This window comes from Cervus canadensis, chromosome 14 (assembly GCF_019320065.1).
Source record: "Cervus canadensis isolate Bull #8, Minnesota chromosome 14, ASM1932006v1, whole genome shotgun sequence".
In the NCBI taxonomy this organism is placed as follows: domain Eukaryota; kingdom Metazoa; phylum Chordata; class Mammalia; order Artiodactyla; family Cervidae; genus Cervus; species Cervus canadensis.
The window spans coordinates 29,517,581-29,542,338 of NC_057399.1; the positions used below are offsets into that span (position 1 = coordinate 29,517,581).

General features: G+C 36.4%; 1 long non-coding RNA gene and 1 other non-coding gene across 2 annotated transcripts in view; both read left to right on the forward strand.

Moving 5' to 3' along the window:
- Positions 1-1,131: 1,131 nt before the first annotated feature.
- Positions 1,132-1,203, forward strand: TRNAK-UUU. The gene has a single exon. It is a non-coding gene; the product is annotated as a tRNA-Lys (tRNA).
- A 2,449-nt stretch (positions 1,204-3,652) lies between these two features.
- The window catches only part of LOC122453366, a 195,847-nt gene continuing 174,741 nt past the window's right edge, over positions 3,653-24,758 (forward strand). Inside the window, exon 1 of the long non-coding RNA XR_006273017.1 lies at positions 3,653-3,717. This is a non-coding gene — a long non-coding RNA (uncharacterized LOC122453366). The remainder of the gene's footprint in view (positions 3,718-24,758) is intronic.

Below are 24,758 nucleotides of genomic sequence, written 5' to 3' on the forward strand. Positions count from 1 at the left end.
AGACATACCTCTTCTCAGCTATTCTCCTCTTAGATAATAACATTCACAGATCCCCCTCCTCATTCTCTTCTTCTCTAATGTCCTACGGCTACTGTAACAAAGGAACAGACTGAGTGTGGTAGAACAACAGAAATTTATTTCCTCACAGTTACAGAAGCTAGGGGTCTGAAATCAGATGTCACCAGGGCCAGGTTCTCCCTGAAGGATCTAAGGAAGGATGCTTTATTGACTCTTGCAGATTCTGATAGATGCTGGCAATGCTTGGTGTTCCTTGGCTTGCAGCTGCTTTAGAAATTTCTGCCTTTGTCTTTGCATAACAGTCTTCCCCCTCTGTGTGTCTAATTTCTCTTTTTTAAGGATATCAGTTTTTGGATTAGGGACTTGAATTCAGTATGACCTCATCTTAACTAAATACAACTGCAAAGAATCTTGTCGACTATTTCTATTCCCTATGAGAATTCTCTCTTATACAAGTACGCCCAACACACACCCCACCCTTGAAATAATATTCACAGAACCAGCTGTGATACATGCTTGTACATAGAATAGGAAGACTATAAAACAAAGAGAAATGATAGATGATAATTTCTCAAGATATTTTACTGATTCAGTGGTAAGAAGTGTCTACTTTAGAAAGTATTCTACAGTATAACACTTATTTGGACATGCTCAGAAATGACTGCTGCCACAAAGGAGGCAGGATGCAAAGGAGTCATATGATAACTTCCTTCAATGCTGGAAACACATGTCAAGGTTCCGAGGCAATGAGAGAGCAGCGTGCAAAGCTGCCTCACCCGCTGCATGGTCAGCCTTCCTGTCACCGTATCTGATTGCTTTCAGGGCTCCTGCAGTTGCCTCTTCAGTCTGCTGTGGCCATGGTAGCAGAGATGGTTTTACTAACCAGGAATACTCATTGAAAAGATCAACATTCCCCAAGAGATGCCAACTACTTGCCAATTTATGCTTTTGGGAGACACTGCTCAGACTGTCCAGTTCACTTCTGTTTTCTATTCACAACTCGCGGTTTGTGTTCTCCTGTCAAAACTAAAGTTCAGTATGATTTTTGGAGTTATCTGGATGTTTTACAGGGGTTGAAGGTCATACTCTCAAGATACACTCACCTCTGGGAGCTCCCCAGTGGTCTAGTGGTTAGGACTCGGCACTTTTATTCCTGTGGCCCAGGTTCAATCCCTGGTTGGGGAACTAAAATCCCATAAGCCACACCACTGGGTCCCACCAAAAAAAATTCATGAAAGATACACTCACCTCTCTGGTGCAGGTCCATCACTGAAGATGACTGAGAACCACTCCTATCTCCAAACTTGCCTTTTCCCAGCATCCTATTGGGGTTAAGCCCTTACAAAAGACAAATATACATGTTAGTCCCAAATTCCTTAGAAATCCCTCCCACTACTGCTATATTTAAAAGATATAACCAAACAGGACCTACTCTATAGCACAGGGAACTCTATAACAAACTAAATGGGGAAAAAAAGAATTTGAAAAAGAATAGATATGTGGAAAAAAAAAAAGAATAGATATGTGTATATGTGTAACTGAATCACTTTGTTGTACACCCGACACTAACCTAACATTGCTGATCACCTGTGAGTCTTTTCCAGTGAGTCAGCTCTTCACATAAGGTGGGCAAAGTATTGGAGATTTCAGCTTCAGCCTTTTGCAAATGCTTCATTTTTTATGAATTGAAATTTTGTGCCGACCCAATGTTGAACAAGTCTATCACTGCCATTTTTCTCAACAGCATTTGCTCACTTTCTGTCTCTTTGTCACATTTTTATAATTCTTACAACATTTAAAAAATTTTCATTGTTTTTAATATTATTTCATTGTTGGGCTCAGACGGTAAAGCATCTGCCTGCAATGCGGGACACCCGGGTTTGATCCCTGGGTCAGGAAGATCCCCTGGAGAAGGAAATGGCAACCCACTCCAGTGTTCTTGCCTGGAGAATTCCATGAACAAAGTAGCCTGGTAGACTGCAATCCATGTGGTCGCAAAGTGTTGGACATGACTGAGTTACTTTCACTTTCCCTTTTTCAGACTAAAATAATTCATTGAAGAAAATTAAAAGGTTACTAGTGTAAGTTAGGGCCAATTCACACCAAGAGCTTTGTTCTAGATTATTGTGTCACAAAGTTTGGCCATCTATCAGGTGATCTACAAGTAGTATGTTCGTTTCAAAGTGAAAAAAAAAAGAATAATTTTTTTCAGATTTTTTTGAAATTTGAAACATAAGGTAAATTTTAATTTTCCATAAAATCCTATTGTATTTTAAATATCATTATTTTTTTAACAGGTGGCATTCATCTTGGCTAGAGTAATTTCTTCCTGCCAATTTTTTCTTTTTTTAATAAGCTTTACTAAAGGTAATTTACATAAATAAAATTCACTACTTTTAAATGTGAAGTTTAAGCAGTTTTGACAAACATGTATAGTTATTTAGCCATGAGCATTATCAAGATACTCAACATATGCATCAACCCAAATAGTTCTCTTGTACTCCTTGCAGTCATTTCTCTCTCTACTCTCCCCAGGGTCTGATGATTACTAGACTGACTTTCTGTCACTATGGCTTTACATTTTTTAGAAGTTTATATAAATGGAGTCATATAGTTTTTTGGGCCTCAATTAATTAATAGCATGATTATTTTGTGATTCATCCATAAGAAAATGCATCAGTAGTTTGTTCCTTTTCATTGCTGAGTAGTATTCCATGATATGGATGTACCATTATATGTTTAATCATTTACCAGTTTTTGGTCATTAGGATTGGTTTCATCTCAAGGTTATTATTAATACAGTTTCTCTGTGACCTAGATCTGAAGACCATGCTGTTAATCTTCATGGTTTTGTCTGTTCAATGGAGTTTCTGTGAATATTCATGTGCACATCTTTGTGTGGTTGGACATTTTTATTTCTCTTTGGTAAATATTTGAGAATGCTATTGCTGGGCAATGTGGGTGTATCCTTTGTAAGAAAATCCCACTATTTTCCACATCTGCTCTGTTATTTTGCACTCCCATCAGCCATGAGATCCCTGTAGTTCCATACATTTACTAAGCCATGGCACTAAGGCACGGCACTTAAATTTTAGCTGAAATGTCAGGTATGTAGAACTCTCACAGTTGTTTTTATTTGCTTTTTCCCTAATAATTAATGAAGTTAAACATCATTTTATGTATTTATTTACCATTTGAAATATCTTCTTCCATGAAGTTTCTCTTCAGATATATTGCCCATTTTTAAATTGTTTTTTTCTCATCTTTCTATTTAGGAATAAGTGTTCTTTATAGAATTGAATACAAGTCTTATCAGATAGATGTTTTGTATATATTTCCCCCAGTCTGTGACTTGCCTTTTAATTTTCTTAACAGTATCTCTCGAATAATAAAATGTTTTCATTTTTTATAAAATCTAATTTATCAAATTGTTATTTTTTGTAAACTTTATTTTGTAAAATTTTAAGAATTCTTTAATTAAAGGTCACAAAGATTTTCTTATATATTTTATCTATAAATTTTGTAATTTTCTCTAACATATAGATCTATTATCTTTTTCAATTTAATGTTTGTATAAGTCGTGAGGTAATGTTTGAGGTTTATTTTTTTCTTAAATGTGGACTTCCTATTTCAGTGCCATTGTTGAAAATACTCTCCTTCTTCCTTGGTATCTATATCAAGAAAAGTGACCTTGTATTGGTGAGTACATTTCTGGACTCTCTTCTGTTACAGTGTTCTGTTTGTCTGTCCTCATGCCAATACTATGCTTCTTGATTACTGGAGCTTTATGATAAGTCTTGGAATCAGGTACTTCAAGTCTTCCAACTTGGTTCTTTGCTTAATTTGTTGTTTTTTTACTCCAGATCCTTTGAATTTATATAAATTTTAGGATCAGCTTGTTAATTATTGCAAAAAAATCCTCCTGAGAATTTGATTAGAATTTCATTGAATGGATAGATCATCTTAGGGAGAATTAAAATGCTAACATGTCTCCCCATTGATAAATGTCCATTTATTTAAGTCTGTCTTAAATTCTATAATCATTGCTTTGTCATTTTCAGTGTGCGAGTTTTACATGTATTTTGTTATAGTGATTTCTACTTTATTTTAAAATATTATTATAAACATTTTATCAGTTTTCATTTCTAAATGTTCATATTTGATGTATATAAATACAATTAAATTTTCTATATTGACCTTATATTCTCTGTAAAGTTTATCTGTTGGTTATCTAGTAGCTTATTATAAAATCCTTAACGTTTTCTAGTCAGACATTCATGCTACTTTTGCGTTAACATTTTTACTTCTTCTTTCCCAAATTTGTGTCTTTTGTTCCCTTTCCTTGCCGTATTGAACTAGCTGAAACCTCTATCCTACTGAACAGAAGTGATGAGAGCAGATAGCCCTGGGTTGTTTCTGTGCTTGGGAACGGCATTTTAGTCCTTCCCCACTAAGTAAAATTTTAGCTTATAAGTTTTTGCAGCTTCCTTTTATCAGTCGGTATAATTGCCTTGTATTCCTTGTTTTTATCACGCTTGAAAGTGAATTTTGGTAAGTGCATTACCTGAATCTGTTAAGATGATCATATGTTTCTTCTGTTTCACCTTATTGATATGATGGATTACACTGATTGTCTTTTAACTGCTATTTGAGAATTGAATTTCTGAGATAAAGTCTACCTGCTTATGATGTATCATCCTGTTTATATGTTGCTCACTTTGATTTGCTAAAATTTTATTAAGGATTTGTTAAAAATTTTGTTCAGGATTTTATATCTGTGCTCATGAGGGATATTGGTGTTTAGTTTTATTTTCTTGGAATGTCTTTGTCTAATATTTATACCGGAGTAATAAGGGCATCACAAAATCTTAGGAAGTTTTTGCTCCTTGCCTATGCTTTGGGAAATTTTGAGTAGAGTTGATATTTCTTTATGAAACATTTGGTATAATTCATCACTGGAAGCATCTGTACCCTAGAGTTTTTGTGGGATAATTTTTACCTACAAATTCAGTTTCTTTACTAGATAAAGGGCTAATTGGGTTCTTATGTCTTCTCAAGTGTTCTGTGGTAGTGTTGGTCTTTTGAAGAGCTCTCCGCCTATATTATTGAACATGTTGCCTAGAATTTTCCATAATTTTCTCTTATCTTTTTTTAATATCAGTTCGTTTGTAGTAATGTCTCCTGTTCATGATGTGGATTACTTTTATCTTTTCATATCAACCCAATTACATGTTTTTATTTTATTAATATTTTCAACAGCTCTTTGTGGGCAGATACATATTATTTGTCTTTTTGTTCATATATATATAAAACTGCAAATGTGTTATTATTACATTACATCTTTTTTCACAAAATGGCAAAATAACTTTAAAATAGTTCAGATAGTCTTAAAAGTGTTGCTGGAAATTTCAATGCAAATATTACTATTGAGGAAAAAATTATAAAATTAAGTAGTTAAAACAGTTAAATATGGAGGATGAATTTGAATGCTAAAGTGAATCTATAAGTATCATGATTTTGTAAAGGTAGTTAAAATGTATTGCAAATTGTAAATATAATGATTTTTAGTTGAAAAAAATTTCATATTCTTTAATTCATTGATACAATGTTTTTCAATAATGGCATAAAATCATCAGAATTTCAGCAGAGTATAAAGATCATAAAATAATTGACTTTCTAGTACAAATTTATACCTTTCCAGTCAGAACTGATGAATTTTGCTACTAAAGACAGGTGAAATAAAACATATTCTAAATTTCACCAAGTTAAAGATAGCCATAATTCAAGTTATTGCAGAGAGAATATAAAACAAGTTGTAAAGTTAATGATAGTATGTACAGAGGAAAGAAAAGTATATTAATTATCTATTGCTATGTCATAAAATAACCCAAAACCCAGAAACTTAAACCAACTTATATTTGTTATTTCATAATTCCTATAGATCAGAAATTTAGGTGTGACTTACCTGGGTGGTTTTAGGCCAGGGTCTCTAAAGAAGTTGTAGTCAAGTTGTCAACCAGGACTGTCATCATCAGAAAGCTTGACTAGGGACTGGGGAATCTGCTTCCAAAACAGCCTACTTTGTCAGGAAGCCTCACTGCTTTTATGATTGTTGGGTGAACTCAGGTCCTTGACGTGTGGCCTCTCTATGTGGCCATTTGAAAGTTTTCACAAAATGGCAGCTAGATTCCCCTGGAGCATGTGATCTGAGAGAGAGCAAGGAAGAAGCCTTATTGCTCTCTAAGACCTAGTCTCAGAAGCCCTAACATATTCTATTTATTAGATTTGAGCTACTAAGTCCAGTTCATACCAAGGGAAAGGGAATTAGCGTTGATCTTTGGAATGTCAAAAAACTGATGGGCATATTTTAAAATCAATACAAAAGCTATGGTAAAAGTCATCTATAATCTAACACTTTGGGATTTCAGTATCATACTGTATGAAAAGTAATTAGTATCATGTGTACTGTTAGCTGACATATTACTTTAAAGCTTTACCAAACCACATTTGGTATACAGATAATGATATGTAAAATATATATATATATATAAGTGCTGGATGACTTGTTCGTTCATTGGTGAAAAGTCATGTCATAGAAGAGTTTTGTTTGTGTAGTGGACGATCACTTTATGAACTGTGGTAGATTGTCTAGGAATAAGTACTTCATGTTATACCAGTTATATGTATAGAAAGAAGAGTGTTCACTACACAAAGAAAAATGTTGCTCTTATTTGCAGACTGCTTTATTCACAGAATACAGGTGATGGTGAACTACATTATTTGTAACATTCCTTCAATTTTGAGAGAAATAGTGACATTTTAAATACAAACAAATTGCAGCTATTGATTGTAGGTCGTTTCAGCTTTTATGGAAAAGAAAACAGCAACCATGTAAAATGTTGTTTTTCTAATACATGACACTTGTTGTTGAGGTGTTGAGGAAGTGATACTTGCACAAATTTTTATTAAATGATGAATGAGCTGAAAACATATAATGAAGTTGCTATTTCTGTCCATAGTTGTTTCTATAAGTGACTTTCTTAAATAGTACAATCCAGAATGAAAGCTTAGTAGTTAAGACTTATGATTCTGGAGTCAGATTTCCAGGGTTCAAAACCCAGCTAGACCACTCACAAGCTATGTGATTTTAGACAAGGCATTCAATCTCTCTATAACATAATTTAATTATCAGTAAATAAATTTTGTGATAGTACCTACCTGAAATAATTATCCTAGGGTTTACATAGGATAATCCATATAAAATACTTATGCTGCCTGGCATATAGTTCAGTTCAGTTCAGTCGCTCAGTCATGTCTGACTCTTTGCGACCCCATGAATCGCAGCACGCCAGGCCTTCCTGTCCATCACCAACTCCCAGAGTTTACCCAAACTCATGTCCATGGAGTTGGTGATGCCATCCAGCCATCTCATCCTCTGTTGTCCCCTTCTCCTCCTGCCCCCAATCCCTCCCAGCATCAGGGTCTTTTCCAATGAGTCAACTCTTCGCATGAGGTGGCCAAAGTATTGGAGTTTCAGCTTCAGCATCAGTCCTTCCAATGAACACCCAGGACTGATCTCCTTTAGGATGGACTGGTGGATCTCCTTGCAGTCTAAGGGACTCTAAAGAGTCTTCTCCAACACCACAGTTCAAAAGGATCAACTCTTCAGCACTCAGCTTTCTTTATATTCCAGGTCTCACATCACTACTGGAAAGACCATAGCCTTGACTAGATAGACCTCTGTGGGCAAAGTAATGTCTCTGATTTTTAATATGCTATCTAGGGCATATAGTTACCAGGTGATAAATACTAGATGTTTTAATAATTGCTATTATATCTTGAATGTATTTCTTCAGGAATGAAATATCACAAGTTTCAATCTACATATAAAATTTCTGAGGAAGCCATAACTGTGGTGAAAACAACTCAGTCACCATGATGTTGACTCTTTACCAACACTTAATGATTTCCTTTACTCATCTATAAAATAATCTATTACTTATTATTCACTGTATTTTAAACCCATATATAAACTTCCATGGAATATGAAGAATTTCTTAGCTGAGCAAAATGCAGCCATAGGGTGGATTAGGAATACTTCATTGCTGTCTCCTAAGATAAATCACTCAGCTTTCCAGTTTTGCAGTAGGGTGTGCTCATTAACTTAAAGCAGAAAGCAGTGCTATAATTAGTCTTTAGTGTGGAATCTATGCCTAAATTCTGGTCTGTTCAAGTCTGAGGTTAATAACTCTGTGTGAAAACCATAAACTATGAACTGGAGTTTTCAAGTTTAGCAGTAATAGAGAATAAAATAAGATGACTGGGTAAGGAAATTAACCTATAAATGTAGCTGTTTATCATTTAGCTGACTGTAAATGTTTTGATGAAATATTTCAACAGTATTTTCCCTCTCTCAAGTATGAAATAACTATTTTTAATATGAAAAATATTAGGCTTTTAAATAGTGATGAATCTATTTTTTAAATGCTAAAATTGGTGCTTGCTTTATTCCATGAACAACCCTAATGGGCATTGGTCACAAAACTAAGATTGTGAGTAGTCTTGCTTTAGTCAGAGCCACACAAGAGCCATAAAACAAAAAAGACAATACAAGTGATAGAAATTTGGAGGAAGGAGAGAACACTTCAAGGAGAGGAAGTTAGTCACAAAGAGATTTACAGAGGGGGTAGGATCTGGATGGCATGTTAAAAGACAGGTGGAACTTTAGATATGTAAGTGAGGATATATAAGTGGGGGGTAACTTTTTATTAAAAAAAAAAAGTAAATGGTAGCATGACAGTAGGAAGCCTTTGGGCATGTTAAAAAGATAGTCACTAGAACAGTCTAACTAAGACAAAGGAGTAAGGGATAAAAGAGATCTTAACTGGACCCACAGTAACAACAACAAATGAGGTCCATCAAATGCTTGGCACCAACTCAGTCTAACTCAAATGTTAAGGCATCCACTTATAAACTATATTTAGAGAGGATATAAGAAGAAAGTGGGAGAGAGCAAGTAGTCATAAAAGGCATTAAGAGGGAGCAGCCTCATTTCTTCGCCTTCTTTCACTAAGACACACATTTCTGCCCTTCTGAAAAAGAAGCCATGCAGGATGTCGTTCTCTGTCAAAAAGAGAAACCTTTTTTTGTATAATAAAAGTGGTGTGAGAGAATCGTTAGTTAAATTGTCATGGTGTTGTTTTTTTCTGTGAAATGGCAGATTTAGCAGCCTTCACTCTCTGTATTTATGACTGTGATGGGGGAGACAACTGAAGTAAACATATATCTCCATGACTTTGAGTAGAATTCAAAAGTCATTTCAGCAGTTTGAGTTAACAAAATGCAATGCTATTCAAGGAATTAAACAAGGGCTTTATTCAATTGACTTCTCTATTAAAAGTTTTATCTGTTACTTAAATTTGTAGACATAGAGAATATCTGTTCCAGCAGCTGCTCTGTCTTCTTCCTTTGTCTTTCATTGCCCGACTACCTGACTTTATTTCTCTGTAGAGAAAAGGATGTGACCTTACTGTTTTACTGCTCCAGGGAAATTCATTCTTTCATTTTTGATGGGTTAACAACCATTAAAAAGCAGTGATTAACAGCCTTCCTCACTCCCCATCCCCCAGAACACAGAATTTGGGTGAGGCTGTAAATGCTTATATACTTGGCCTCCTTTCCCTGTTTTTAGAAGAAAAAAATATTCTTGAGAAAAATGTAGACTCAGAGAATCACTGTTCCCCAAATGACATGCCATTTTGGATAGAGGGAAGTGACATGTCATAGGACACACATGGCACATGTATGTAATAGTGTGGGAGGAAGAGGAGCTGAATGGTTAACATGTGGAGCCCAGGGCAGCATGGGTGAGAGAGAGAGAGAGAGAGAGAGAGATCTTTACGGCTAGTTGCTTAAAGATACCTTAAAAATATCAGCACTGTTGGACAACAGGAGACAGCAGGGATCTTAATGAGTTCCTGTGACTTCCGTATCATGACGGCTCCGCTGCTGACCTCCCCTCTCTCCTGGCACTCCACCTAAAGTACAGTGCTGGCTTTCCTTTACAGACAAACCTATAGAGTAGAATGAAAAAGGGACCACCATCAGACAATGTATGTCAACAAATTTCTCAAATCAGAAACAAATGGAAAAATGGCTATGGCTGAAAGAAGTAGAGAAAGTTCCACCTAAGCATCTTGCCTAGGGTTTCAACACAGGAGGAAGTTTTTCTTCTCCAAAGAACTTCCATGAAACTGCAGATCTGGTGGTAACAGATATGGCAAACCAGTAGTATTTAAGTGGGACTGAAAGCAATGTGCTTATGTAAGAATCTGAATTTTAAAAATGCCCTCCTGCCCCCCATAGGCAGAGCCAGCAGCCAACTAAGTTTGTCCCTAAACAAAAAATCAAGAGAACCCTAGAAGTCTTCCTTCTGAGGACATTGAACAGACTGTAAACCATCTCATGAAGAACTAGGAAAGATAGTGTAGATGCTGGAATTCCAAATGAGAACTCTTTTAGGCTTCTGGGGGATGCTCTTTCACCCCCTCCTCAGGATAATGCCTGACTCCCTCCTCTTCACACTCTAGCAGTGTCAGGCCACAAGCCTCAGTCATACATCCAAAAAACTTGCTGGGAGCATTCTTTCGTTCGTAATACAAACTGACAACCAAGAACTCCTAGGCATTTCACTGAATTTTAGCATGAAGGAAAAGACCAAATTAATAAAAATAAAAATTGACTGAGAGGAAAAAGAGGCAATGTAGGAAAGAACAGGGGGTTATGGAAATAAAGGAACAACCAGAAAATAAGAAATAACTCTCAAAAATTAAAATCTATAATAAGCAATTTCACTCCTGGGAATTTATCAAAAAAACTCAAAACAATAATTCAAAAAGATACATGCACTCCAATGTTCATAGCAGCATTATTTACAGTTGTCAAGAATGGAAGCAACCTAAGTGTCTATCAACAGATGAACAGATAAAGAAGCTGTGGTACATATATACATATGGAATACTGTTCAGCCATAAAAAATAATGAAATTTTGCCATTTGCAGCAACATGGATGGACGTGGAGGGTATCATGCTAAATGAAATAAGTCACATGCATACCTATGGTTGACTCATCTTGATTTGGAGAAAACAACAAAATTCTGTAAAGCAATTATCCTTTAATTAAAAAATAAAAAAGCAAACTAACAAATATAAGCAAAAAGAAGCAGACACACAGATATAGAGAACAAACTAGTGGTTACCAGTGGGGAGAAGGTGGGTGGAGGGGCAATGTAGAGGTAAGGGACTAAGGGATGCAGACTGCTATGTATAAAATAAATAAGCTACAAGAATATACTGAACAGCACAGAGAATATAGTCACTGTTTTATACTAACTACAAATGGAGTATAACCTTTAAAAATTGTAAATAACTATATTATACACCTGTATATAATATTTTGCATGAACTTTATTTCAATATATGTAGTTATATATATAATTATCAAAAAGTTGGTTCAAAGGAGAAAGTAGAAAATAAAGGCAAGATAATCTCCCAGAACATACTGTAAACAGAGAAAGAGAAGAATTAATGAGGAGATGCAAAATCTGATTAAAAGAATTTCCAGAAAGAAAGAGAACCAAGAAAATGAAGGGAAGTACATTTACATAGAATTAGTAAGAAGAATTTTCAGACCTAAAGAGAGATACATAACTCTTTCAATTGAAATACCTACCTTACATTGATATTTTCTCTCCTCTTTCTCCCTGTCCCTCCTAATGTCTCTTTGTCTCTCTCACCCCACTAAATAGGTTATATAAGTTAAATCCTCATTTATCATAAGAGGAAGTTCATAAAATATATAAAGTGGAAAAATAGTAGGATCAAAACTAGTGAGATTTTTTTCTTGAGAAAAATTTTGTATTGGGTAGAAGTTGGATGGTAGACAAGTGTTTTAGGTTTTGTTTTTCTGTGATAAGCTATCAACTTTATTTCATTTTTTAAAAATCAAGCTTTACTTTCTTTGATTTTTAAAGATATAACAAATATTTAAATAAAAACTAGACTATACACCTGCTAAGACAAATAGTCGATTAAAATTATAACATGGTAAAAGAAAAACTCAAAAACCACCAACCCCTTTTTCTTTGACCTTTTCCCCAAACTTTTGCTGGCCACTTATTTTCATTCCTTTCTTTTCCATTCAGTTCCCCAGGGTCTCCCTATCTGCAATCTGACAAGGTTCAGAGTTTGCACAGTGATCTAAGCCTTAAACTCAAGTTCTTAGGTGTGGAAAGAGCAAGCTGTGTTTGCTGGAATCTTTAACATCATCTGGCTCCTATATGTTAAGGTCAGCACTGACGACATATTTAGTTCAGAACAGAGAAATAAGTCAGGGATGGCAATTCACATTACTGAATCACTCATTTGGTGACAAGAGGTTCTTGTTCTGCTAATCTGTTGTTGTGCTCAGGAGGGCCGTGAATTTCCTCAAATTGAACCCTAGTTAATTCATTTTTTTTTTTTTTTGTCTATGTGGGAGATAGAGGAGGTCATAAAGGTGACCTTCCCCAAGAAAAAGACCACAGATTTTAAAAAAAAAATCGTAAAGGATACCTTGACTAGAAAATGTACAAGCGCTATTGACAGGCATGCCCTCATTTAATCCTCTCCACAGCCTTCAAGGTAATGGAAGAAGACAAATAACATTTATCAAGCATGTATCATGTTTATATATTTATCATTATTTCTCCACTACCCCCATGATGGGTTCAGTGTTATTATCTCTATTTTAACAAGGTCAAAAATCTGGGATCATATTAGTACTCAAACTTATGTCTATTTGCGAGACCCATGTTTTTTGTAGTATGTGCCCCCTTGTCTGTTCGTTTAGTTATTAGATAATAATTTTTTTTCCACTGGGGGAGAAAAGGGAATAAATTTAGTGGGGGAGGAGTATTATGTTTTGCCATAATGATTTGCATAGCAGTAAAGGTGACCTTCATTCTATTCTCAGTGCTCCATGGGTTTGAAGTACTCTGACATGAGTGTGCAGAAATCTCCAGCGTGTCCGTTTATACCCCACTACTATAAAATAGGCAGCTTATAAGAACCTGCTGTATAGCACGGGGAACTCTACTGAATGCTCTGTAATGGCTTATATGGATAAGAATCTTTAAAAAAGAAGAGTAGATGTATGTGTAACTGACTCATTTTGCTGTACATCTGAAACTAACACAACATTGTAAATCAACTATACTCCAGCAAAAATTAAAAAAAAAGAAAAAACCACCTGCATAGGTAAGCACCTGGGAGATGGACAGACCAATGGTTTGTGAGCCACTGAAACCGCTTGCTTTCTGTGTATAATGATGTAAGTGTTCACACTCTGTAAAACTAAAGAACGACACAAGGGAAAAAAGCTGTGGCACCCTGAAGACACATTTCATTTTAAAAAATACAAAATTAAAACTCAAGACTTCCATCTTCATCTTTGAACACAGTTAAAATGGAGTGGCCAAAAACAGAAATGAAGTTGCCAAATGGGCCTGAAATCTCAATGGTGCCCACTTAGCAAACACAGCAGCAACTGCCCCAAATACATTGCTGGGCACCTGTTTTGTATTCAAGATAGATAGTCCCTCAACTGCACTATCTTAGCTAGTTTTTCTTAACCACTCTTGATCTTTAAGAAATACTGAAGGGAAATTGCTCTTAAAATCCCTGTAACATTTGGCTAAACACACACACAGGAAAAACCTTTTCAATTGATTAAATTCCTAATTTACAACTATTAAACCCAGGGGTTCTTCCTTCTTTTGACAAACTAAATGAATTTGGAGTCATGGAAGGAATATTTTTAAAATATATGTGTATATATATATATATGTATTTATATCTCAGATTCTCAGATTAGGTTTATTTCATAGGCACACAAGCTTTTTGTCACTTTGGATGAGAGTATGGAAATTAAACTGTCAGTTGGCTTGTACATCAACCTCACAGTACCTGTAAACTTAAGTTACTGATGAGTTTAAAAATGATCTCGTCTAGCTTGTCATGCCAAGGATGCATCTTTTCTACAGTTTCTTAGAGATGATTCCTCTTGCCTTTTTTAATTGGAATGCATTAAACATATAACATTTAAATTTAAGGTGTACAACTTGATTTGATGTTTATATATTGTAATATGACTGCCATTGTAGCAATAATTAGCACTGCTATCATGTCACATAATTATCACTTCATTTTAGTGGTTGAAATAATTAAGAACTAGTCTTTTGGAAAGTTTAATGATTATAAGACAACATTGTTGTCTCTATCCGCTATACTGTACATTAGATCTCTAGGACTTATATATTATTTATTGCAAGTCTGTGTTCTTCAACAACATCTGTCTTTCCTCACCTCCCCTCACTGCCTCAGTTTCCTAGTAACCCCATTTACTTTCTATTTTTATGAGTTTGGTCTTTTTAGATCCACATATAAGTAATATCATAGTCTGTCTCTCTGTGTCTGGCTTATTTCACTTAGCATACTATCCTCAAGGTATAACCATGTTGTTGCAAATGGCAGGATGTCCTTTTTTATTATCACCAAATAGATTGTATGTGTGTATCTCACATCTTTATCCATTCATCCATTGATGGGCACTTAGTTTCCATATCTTGGCTATTGTGAGTAAAGCAGCAATAAGCATATTTATAGATACATCTCTTCAAAATCCTATTTTCATTTCCTTTGAGTATATGCCTAGGAGTGGAACTGTTGGATCATATAGTAGTTTTATTTTTAATATTTTTAAGGAAAGTCCATATTGTTTTCCCTAGTGACTGAACTAGTTTACATTCCCAACAACAGTGTACAAAGACCAATAATCCATATCCTTGCTAACAGTTATTGTTTTCTTTTTGATGATAGCCATTCTAAAAGCTATGAGATGATATCTCATTCTCATTTTGATTTCCCTGATGATTAAGGATATTAAACATTTGCCCATGTACCTGTTGGTCATGAACCTGTTGGATGTCTTCTTTGGAAAAATGTCTGTTTAGTACCTCTGCCCTTATTTTAATCAATTTTCTTTTTGTTATGAATTGTATGAGTTCTATGTATATTTTGGATATTAACCCTTAATCAATATAGGGATTTCAAAAATTTTCTTCCATAGGTTGCCTTTTCATTTTGTTGACTGCTGTTTTGCTGTGCTATTAAAGTTAGATTTAATCATATGCATTGATTTTTGCTTTTGCTTTTTGGCTTTTGATGTCATATAAAAAAAAATTGTCAAGGCCAATGTCAAGGAGCTTCTTGCCCATGTTTTCTTCCAGGAATTTTATAATATCAGGTCTTATGTTTAGTATTTGATTTATGTTAAGTTAATTTTTGTGAGTGGTGTAAAATAGGAGTTCATTTTTGTTGTTCAGTTTGTGTTTATCTTGTGTTCCCAGCATCATTTGTTGAAGTAACTGGAGAAGGGATAGGTTACCCACTCCAATATTCTTGGGCTTCCCTTGTGGCTCAGCTGGTAAAGAACTCGCCTGCAATGTGGGAGACCTGGGTTCAATCCCTGGGTTGGGAAGATCCCCTCAAGAAGGGAAAGGCTACCACTCCAGTATTTTGGCCTAGAGAATTCCATGGACTGTATAGATCATGAGGTCGCAAAGAGTCTGACACAACTGAGTGACTTTCACTTTTACATCCTTTTCCCATTGGGTGTTTTTGGCTTTCTTATCAACTCTTAGCTGACAGTACCTGTAGGGGTTTTTATCTGGGTTCTCCATTCTATTCCATTAATATGTGCGTCTATTTTCATGCAAGTAGCACACTGTTTTGATTATTATAGCTTCATAGTATAGCTTTAAATCCATAAGTATGATTTCTAGCTTTGTTCTTTCTCAGGATTGCCTTGGTAGTCAGTGTCTTTTGTGATTCCATACCCATTTTAGGATTGTTTTTCCTTTTCCTGTAAAGAATGCCACTGGAATTTAGATAGGGATTGTGTTGAATCTGTAGATGGTTTTGGATAGAATGGGCAGTTTAACAATATTAAATCTTCTGATTCATGAACATGTGATGTCTTTCCATTTGTTTGTGTCTTCAATTTCTTTCAACAAAGTGTTATGGTTTTTGTGGTACAGGTCTTTCACTTCCTTTATTAAATTTATTCCTAGGTATTTTATTGTTTTTGATTCTCTTGTGAATGGGATAGTCTTCTTTATTTGTGTTTCAGATGTTTTGTATTATTAGTGTATAGAAATGGAACTGATTTCTATATGTTGATTTTATATCCTTCAACTTTACTGAATTTATTGATTAGTTCCAACTAATTAATTCCAACTAACTAATTTTTGGTTGAGTCTTTGGAATTTCCTATATACAAAATCATGTCATTTGCAAATAACAACAGTTTTACTTCTCATGTTCTGATTTAGGTATATTTTATTTCTTTGTCTTGTTTAATTTCTTTAGCTAGGACTTTTGACAGTATAATGGTAAGAGTGGTAAGATTAGACATGCTTGTCTTATTCCTGATCTTATAGGGAAAGCTTTCAATTTTTCTCCATTGAGTATAATGGTAACTATAGGTTTGTTATATATAGCTTTCCTTATACTGACATATATTCCTTCTGTACCCAATCTGATGAGTCACTTCATAGTGGGTTGTGCTTTGGTCGACTAAGGTACAGTGGTACCTTTGGTGATTATAAGCAGTAATCAGCAGAGACAGGAAATGACAGATATGTTATGGAAGCCTAAATAACTAGAGCTAGTTCTCAAAGACACATGCAATACCCCCCACCCCAACTCCCCCGAGACTCCTTTAAAACATTTCAGTAAGGGAGACTTAGAGTCCTGACACATCAGGTTCAGGTATATCCATAGAAATACTATTTTGTTATACTCTTTGAATCTATTTTTACCCCTCAGCTGGGGTAACTTGGGGTATATATACATAGACTCAATTACTAAGTATCTGTTGGCCTCCAACTTACACTATTACACTATTTTTATTCTGTATAACTCCATAGGGCAGTCATCTGAAAGCCCTTCAAATGTTTGAAGATAATTAGGAGGCCTTTCCTAAATCTGAGATTCCACAATCTGTACCTACCTTTCATCTCAGTAACTTCACCATTTTCTTGTTTGACATGGGTACATACATCAAACATGTCCTAGGCATCAGAATCACCTGAGATACTTGTTAGAGATACAAAATACTTATTCTAGGTCCCTTCTCTAGAAGATTCTGATTTAGTAGGTCTAGAATGGGAGCCATAAATCTCTATTTTTAAACAGATGACTCCTATGTCAGTGAACAAATCCTAGCATTGTTTTTAACAATTTTACCTTATTGGCCTCTCTACTTTGAAAATATGTGATTAATGAATTATGTGGTATTCAACAAAGTTAACAGTATTCCATATGGAGACTCATTTGTTAGAGTCCAACACAACTGTTTATCCTTTCTTTACCCAAAGTCTGTCAATGCAGGTTTGAATTGCATTAGCTTTTCATCAGTCTCTGATGATTCATTATGACCTTGTAATCATCATTACTAGGTAATAAATTAAAATTCATATTTTTTTGCACAAACAACTTTTGGTCTATTCTTTTTGTACTGTAAAGTTCACATTTTAAACCTAAAAGGAAAAGTTTCTATTTCTGTTTGAAACTTTATCTTGATCTTATTCACAAACGTCTTTTAGAATCATTAGAAGTTTAAGTAATATACATGCTCTCCTTCCCAGTTTTATATTACATGCAAACTATAGAAGCATACTTTCTATAACTTCATACAAATTAATGAATAGGGATTTTGTGTAGGTTATAACCAAGAGCACAGAACTTGTTAGAGAAAGACTTGCACTGTATTTATCTCCTATTGCTGCTGTAACAAATTATCACCGACTTAGTGGCTTTATACAAAACAAATTTACTAACTTACAATCTAAAGTCTAAAGTCTAAAACAGGTCTCCCTGAGGCCATCAAGGTGTTGGCAGAGCCAAATTCTTTCTGGAGGGTCTGAGAGAATCAGTTTTCTTGCCTTTCCAGCTTCTAGAGGCTGCTGCAGTCCTTGGTTTCCAGCCCCTGTATTCCTTGGCCTTTCACTTCAAAACCAAGAATAATGGTCAAGTCGTCACTCTGGTTCTGACTCTTCTATTCCCTTCTTCCCCAGGTAAAGAACACTGTGGTTGTGTCTAGTCCTGAATAATCCTGCATAATCCTTAAAGTCAGCTGATTAGCAGCCTTAATTCTCCCTTGCTGTGTAACATAACATATCCACAGGTTCTAGGGGGTTGAGGACATCTTTGGGTACTGTGCCCACCACAGGCATCAATAGTAAGAATTCCCTGAAGGTATTACATTTTTCAGATCACAAAGCCTATTTCCACATACTATTCTTCTTTCATGCTCACTCATTCCTGTGTGCTGTAAAAGGCAGCTGTTATTAGACCCATTTTTAAGATGAATTCAAAGCTATAAGACTATGAAAGCTCTCTTAGGGTAAAAGTCACTAAGGGGTAGGGTTGGTACCAGAGTCCAGGTGTTTTATTCCTGGCCTGGTGATCTTTATAATCATTTAACCAGCTATGAATCCACCTAATGTCTTATCATCTAACCTTTCCCCATATTTTTCATATGAACATCCTGAAAGACGTTGTCAAATACACATTTCTATATGCCACTGCTCTAACCAACAGGCCAAAAAACTTATCAAAAAGGAAATAAATTTTAATTTTTCAACATAGGGATCTCATGTTACCCCCTAAGGTACTAAGAAAAGGTAGTAAGAAAAGTAGAAAGGTAGTAAGGTACTAAGAAAAGTAGAAAATCTCTTTTTCTTTATTAATTGATTTTTTGGAGGACTATGAAAACAACTAAAAGTCCAGTCTTAGGTAGTATTACAGGTTGAGGACTATTTTTTACTGGCCTGAAGACCCCCTAATACACCTTTTATGCCTTTGGGTATTCTCTTCAGAATTCCTCAAACGTGCTGAAAATTAAAGCTTCCTCCCATTGTTTGAAGGAGCAGAGACTGCGACAGTAACCATTTTGGGAGGCTGAAAATCAGCAAGGTTCTAATCTATTGTCTATCTCTGGAGAGGCTGTCTGTCCCCCCTTCTGTTTCTTCTATGTCACTGTTTTTCGCTTGCCAAACTGTTGATACCAATTTTAATTCTCTTCTGCCTCTTAAAAAATGTCCCTTTCTTGGCTTCCTTCCTATATTATTTCTTCCAACCTATCCCAGAAACCTTCAGCCTGTTTAATGAGCTCCTCCATGGAGACACATACTTAAAGCACATTTCTTTTCTCATCAAGCAAAGAAACCAGATTGCATTCACAGCGAGCAAAATTGTGTGCTCAAGAGCCCCAGATAGGAAGATACAAACAGCTGCAGCAGTCGCAGCATTATTGTTCTTGCATTTTGAGGACACAGGGCAAGGTAGTTGTGTCATTCTCCTTTGGTTTTCCTCTGTGGCCACTACTTTCAGATTCCTTCATTTCCAACACAAATCTGGTTGAGAGTCTCCCTCTGGGAATCTGCATTTTATTTCTCTTTTTAATGTTTTCTTCTTCACCCCGCTGCCCATCTCTGTGAGCATCTCCCAAGGTCCTGCCCACTTTTCTTTTTAAAATCCTGGTTCTAAACATCTGACTCCCCAAAACTTTGCAAATACTGACTGAATCTTAGCGTACCTAAGATGGATTCCTTCACCAGCCCTAAATGGTTTGTTCTCATGAATTCAGCCTCTTACAATTTTGTCACAGCTCCCCATGTAACATCTTTGTTTCCCCCTCTCTCCCCTGTACCTACAGTAATTTCTCTCCAAATACTATAGCTAATACTTTATCCCGTACCTTCTTAGTGTCTGCTGCATTTGATCATTTCCCCTGCTATCATCCTAGCTCAGAAACTTATTATATGCTGCATGATTGCAATAATCTAACTCCAGTGGTTCTCAACCCTGGTTGCACATTAGAATCACCTAGGGGAGCTTTAAAAAAAAAATTCTTCAGTCTGGTTCCAACCTCAAAGATTTTGATTAAATTGGGCTGTGCTGGCGCCCCTACATGGTTTGTTTTTTCTAAACTCCCAAGGCAATTCTAATATGCAGCTAGGATTCAGAACCATCAGCTAACCTTCAATTTCTTCCCATATTTAATCCATTTTGCATACTAGATTATGATTCTAAAGGGTTCTTTCTTCATATATACCCAATACTTGAAATACACTAACACTTATGTGATAATTTTTGAACTGTTTACTTCTGCTGCCATGTAATCTGACCCCAGTCCACCTGATGAGCATGAATCCATGATCAATTAGTACTTTATCTCCTGATGCTGCCTGATAATTTCCTGCCTTCATACATTGTCAATACCCTTTCCATGTATTCATTTCTTCCTACTGAGACTATGTCCAATATTTCTGTTTTTCCACCCCCAAAGTCTTTATTTTGCCACCTGAACACATTTCCTCCTAAAATCCAAATCACTTCTGATTTATGCCAGCCTTTTACTATAGCCTGGGGCTTCCCTAATGGCTCAGATGGTAAAGAATCTGCCTGCAATGCAGGAGACCTGGGTTCAATTCTGGGGTTGGGAGAAACCTCTGGAGAAGGGAATGGCTACCTACTCCAGCATTCTTACCTGGAGAATTCCATGGACAGAGGAGCTTGGCAGTCTACAGTCCATGGGGTCACAAATAGTTGAACATGACTAAGCGACTTCACTTTACTATAGCCTAGTGGTTGAAAGACCAGTCTTTTACTAGTGTATAGCACAGCTTCAAATCCTAGCTTGTCGGATTCCTGCAATGTGACTTTGGGGTGTTGTGGAATCTCCATGAGTTTTGTTTGTACATCTGTTAAATGAGATAACCCTTCTTTTAGAGTTGTCTGAGGATTAGGTTAAGTGAAATAATGTGTAGGAAATATCTTGCACATACATATGCCAGATAAATGTTACCCGTTTATTATTTTTGTTATTATTATCTTTGTGTACCTGTGCCATAGCCCCAAATAGATTATAAGACACTGGACTAAAGACAGAGTCTTATAAAACCTCATATGCTCACAGTGTCTAATGTTGTTCTTTGAACATAGTAAGTAATCAACATGCTTGTTTACTATGAATTTATAAATGATTCTAAACATATCAAATGCAATTTAAGTAACCGTGACCTCTAGCCTGGCTGTCGTGCCCTTTGGTGGCAGATAGACCATATGTAAAATCCTGATTTTTAGCTTATCTTTTATAGCACGGCTTTATAAAGTGATACAAAAACACCTTGAAGCATTTTAAAAGGTTTACGACTCCCTGGGTGTAGTTCTAATATCACTCTTTCCAGGTCCCTAAATACCCTGAGATTCTGCCAAATATATGTAGTCCATCTTCCCAATATGAATGTTCATCTAATCCTATCAAAAATGGACCAGTGACATGAAGTGGAATTAATTCTTTTGAGGCCAGTTTCCTGATGTTTATTTATTCCTTGTCCAGGAAAGCATTGGCAAGTGAGGCATTTCTTATTTGAATACATATGTGATTAAACTCTGTGCAAAGGTATTTCCAATGGAATTCCATAAAGAATACTCAGGGTTTGGCTTTGGTCACTCTAGAGAGCAGCATACTAGCTACTTACTTTATAGACTTTAAGTCATAGAGAGTCTAGTTTAAGATATTTCTCTCTTCCAGCTTATTCTTTCAGGATTCTCTCTCCTTTCCTTATGCTGTTTTCTCCTAATCTGTATCAGAAGAGCTAGTTCTGAAAGGCTCATCCAGAATTAATTTGCCTTTTAACAAAATGAACATTATATCAACTGACAGGAAAATTTTGTAAAATGTGAAGAGCAATCACACACACACACACACACACACACACACACACACACACACACACACACACACACACCCTGTTATGAACTGAATTGTATACCCGCTAAATTCATTTGTTAAAGGATAACTCATAGGTAACTGTATTTGGAAGTAGGATCTTTAAGGAGGTGACTAAGTTTAAATAAAGGTGGAGCCCTCATTCAATAGGACTGGTGTGCCTATAGGATGAGGATGAGACCCCAGAGATCTCTTTCACACAGAGAGAAAAGGCCTATGAGAACACAGCAAGGAACTGGCTGTTCAGAGACCAGGAAGACAGAACTCAGCAGAAACCAGCCCTGATAGCACTTTGATCTTGAACTTCTAGCCTCTAGAACTGTGAGAAAGTTAATTTCTCACTGTTTTAAAAATCACCCAGTCTGTGGAGTTAGGTATGGCATCCCTAACAGACTAGCATATATTCTCACACTCACATTGATAAAGACAAATAACAAGAGCAAAACTTTCAAAAGTTTATTTTCTGAAAGGAAGATGCTGGTTGTCATCGCCCCCACCCCCAGTCAACCACTCCAGTTGGCCTGTCCCAGCCTCCTTGACTCTCTGCCTGTGACCTTAACACTTTGCCATCAACTACAGTAAACTTTAACAATTCTATACATAAGTTGTTCCTATTAAACCAGGAGTACACTAAGGATATGGCCATCCATAACCCTGGGGAAAGCTCTTCTGGATTGCTGTACTTTTCCAGACAACTCACTGTTAACCCTGTAAGCATGGGCTCCATATCATCCTTTGAGGAATTTTTGAACTTCAAAACCTTTCTAAATATGCTGTGCGCTTCCATGCTATCTTGAACATTGGGTGGAATGTGTTTCCACTTCCCGTTTACTCAGAGTCATTTCTATGAAATGCTGCTAATGAAACTCTAGATACATACAGACGTGGATGTGGAGTTTTTTTAATCAATCAGTTTATTTATTTGGCTGTGCTGGGTCTTCATTGCCAAACGGGCTTTTTTCTCTAGTTGCAGTGAGCGGGGGCTACTCTCTAGTTGGGGTGCACAGCCTCTCACAGTGGTGGCTTCCCCTGTTGCAGAACACAGGCTCTAGGGTGCGCAGGCTGAGTAACTGTGACACATGGGCTCAGTAATTGTGGCTTATAGGCTTATAGGCAGAGTGTGGACTTCAGTAGTTGTGGCTTGCAGGCCCTAGGGCACAGGCTCAAGAGTTGTGGTGCATGGACTTTGTTGCTCTTTGACATGTAGGGTTTCCCCAGATCAAGGATTGAACTCATGTCTCCTGCATTGGCAGGTGGATTCCTTACCACTGAGCCACTGGGGAAGCCTGATGTTGAGGTTTTAATAACAAACACTGTTATGTCAATGACTGTGTTCGTCCATTTACATGTATTACATATATACCCATTTAATCCTCAAAACCACAGGCCTAAAGTAGGTATTACTATGGTCCTCATTGTACAGATGAGGAGATGAAATCCCAGAAAGATCCTAAGGGGAATTAAGAGGGGGAAGCTGGGCTTTGAAATGAGGCTGAGCTGGCTCCAAAGCCCATGCACTCAGCCATGATTACTCTCGCTGCCTCTGCAGAAGATTGAGATGTGAAACCCAATATGGGGCAAACACCAGCCATAACTCTAGCATCTACTCTCTTGACAAATTCTTTGAGGTCCATTAATGGGAAATGGCAACCCACTCCAGTAATCTTGCCTGGAAAATCCCACGGACAGAGGAGCCTGATGGGCTACAGGCCCTGGGATTTCAAAGAATCGGACACAACTGAGCAAGTAAACAAAAACAATGTTTAGATACCTGGCTTCTTTTCATAAACGCCACACAAGCATATGCAGGTGCAGCAGCTTCTGGGCAGTGTAGCAGAGCTGGGTTCTGCATAAGACAGGTGACTCAAAAACTGGAGCTCCCGTGTCCCCACTGGAGTTCGTGGTACCAGGACTGTCATTGTCTTCTCAGTTTTTATTGGATCCTTTGACCTGTCAGGGCAGTTCAGATCATTAGCTGTCATTGCAGCTTCCCTAAGAGGCCAGGTCACTTTTGTAGGTGTGCTGCAGAGTGGACAGCTCAGAACTTGGTGGAAAAAAAAAGTCCTACTCCCTAGCACTCACATCTTGGTTTCTAATATCTTTCTTTCATTTTTAAGACTGGGAAAGTATATATACAGAGTGAGCCTGAAGCCTCTTGTAGAGATAGAAAGTAAGGAAGCATTGAAAACAAATAACAAAATAATGGAGGGATGTCACAGAGACACAAGTGAAAGAGCTCATAATGGCTAAAGCTGGAATCATCTGAGTAACAAAATAAATAAAGTAGTATTAGATTATAACCCAAAGTATAAATATATATCATGTAAGCATCATGTAAATAAATGATTGAGTAATTAGTGAGGGAGAAGATACAAATTTTCTATGGAGAAGAATTCTAAATAAATTATGCAGCTAGTTCATCCTAAAGGAGATGGGGTGTAACTCCCCACTCTGTAAGTGTGGGTTGTACTTAGCGACTTCCTTCTGAAGAGTACAGTACTGACAGAATAACATCACAATGGAGAAACAAGACAAACAGGACCTCTGTCAGATGATCAAGGTCAATATCAATGGTGATACAACATATTGATAGAATGTACCATGGACATAATGTGATGAAACTGGCCTCTGGTGGTCTTCCAGCCAAAAACACATTACCTCATTACCCCATTCTAATCAGGAGGAAAACATAAGACACATCCCAATTATAGGACGTCCTGCAAAAGTACCTAACCAGTGTGCCTCAAGACTGTTAAAGTCAACCACAAAAAAACCTGAGAAACTAAGGAGACATGAAGCATGAAGATTAAGTGTAATGTGGTCTCAGGGATGGGATTCTAAA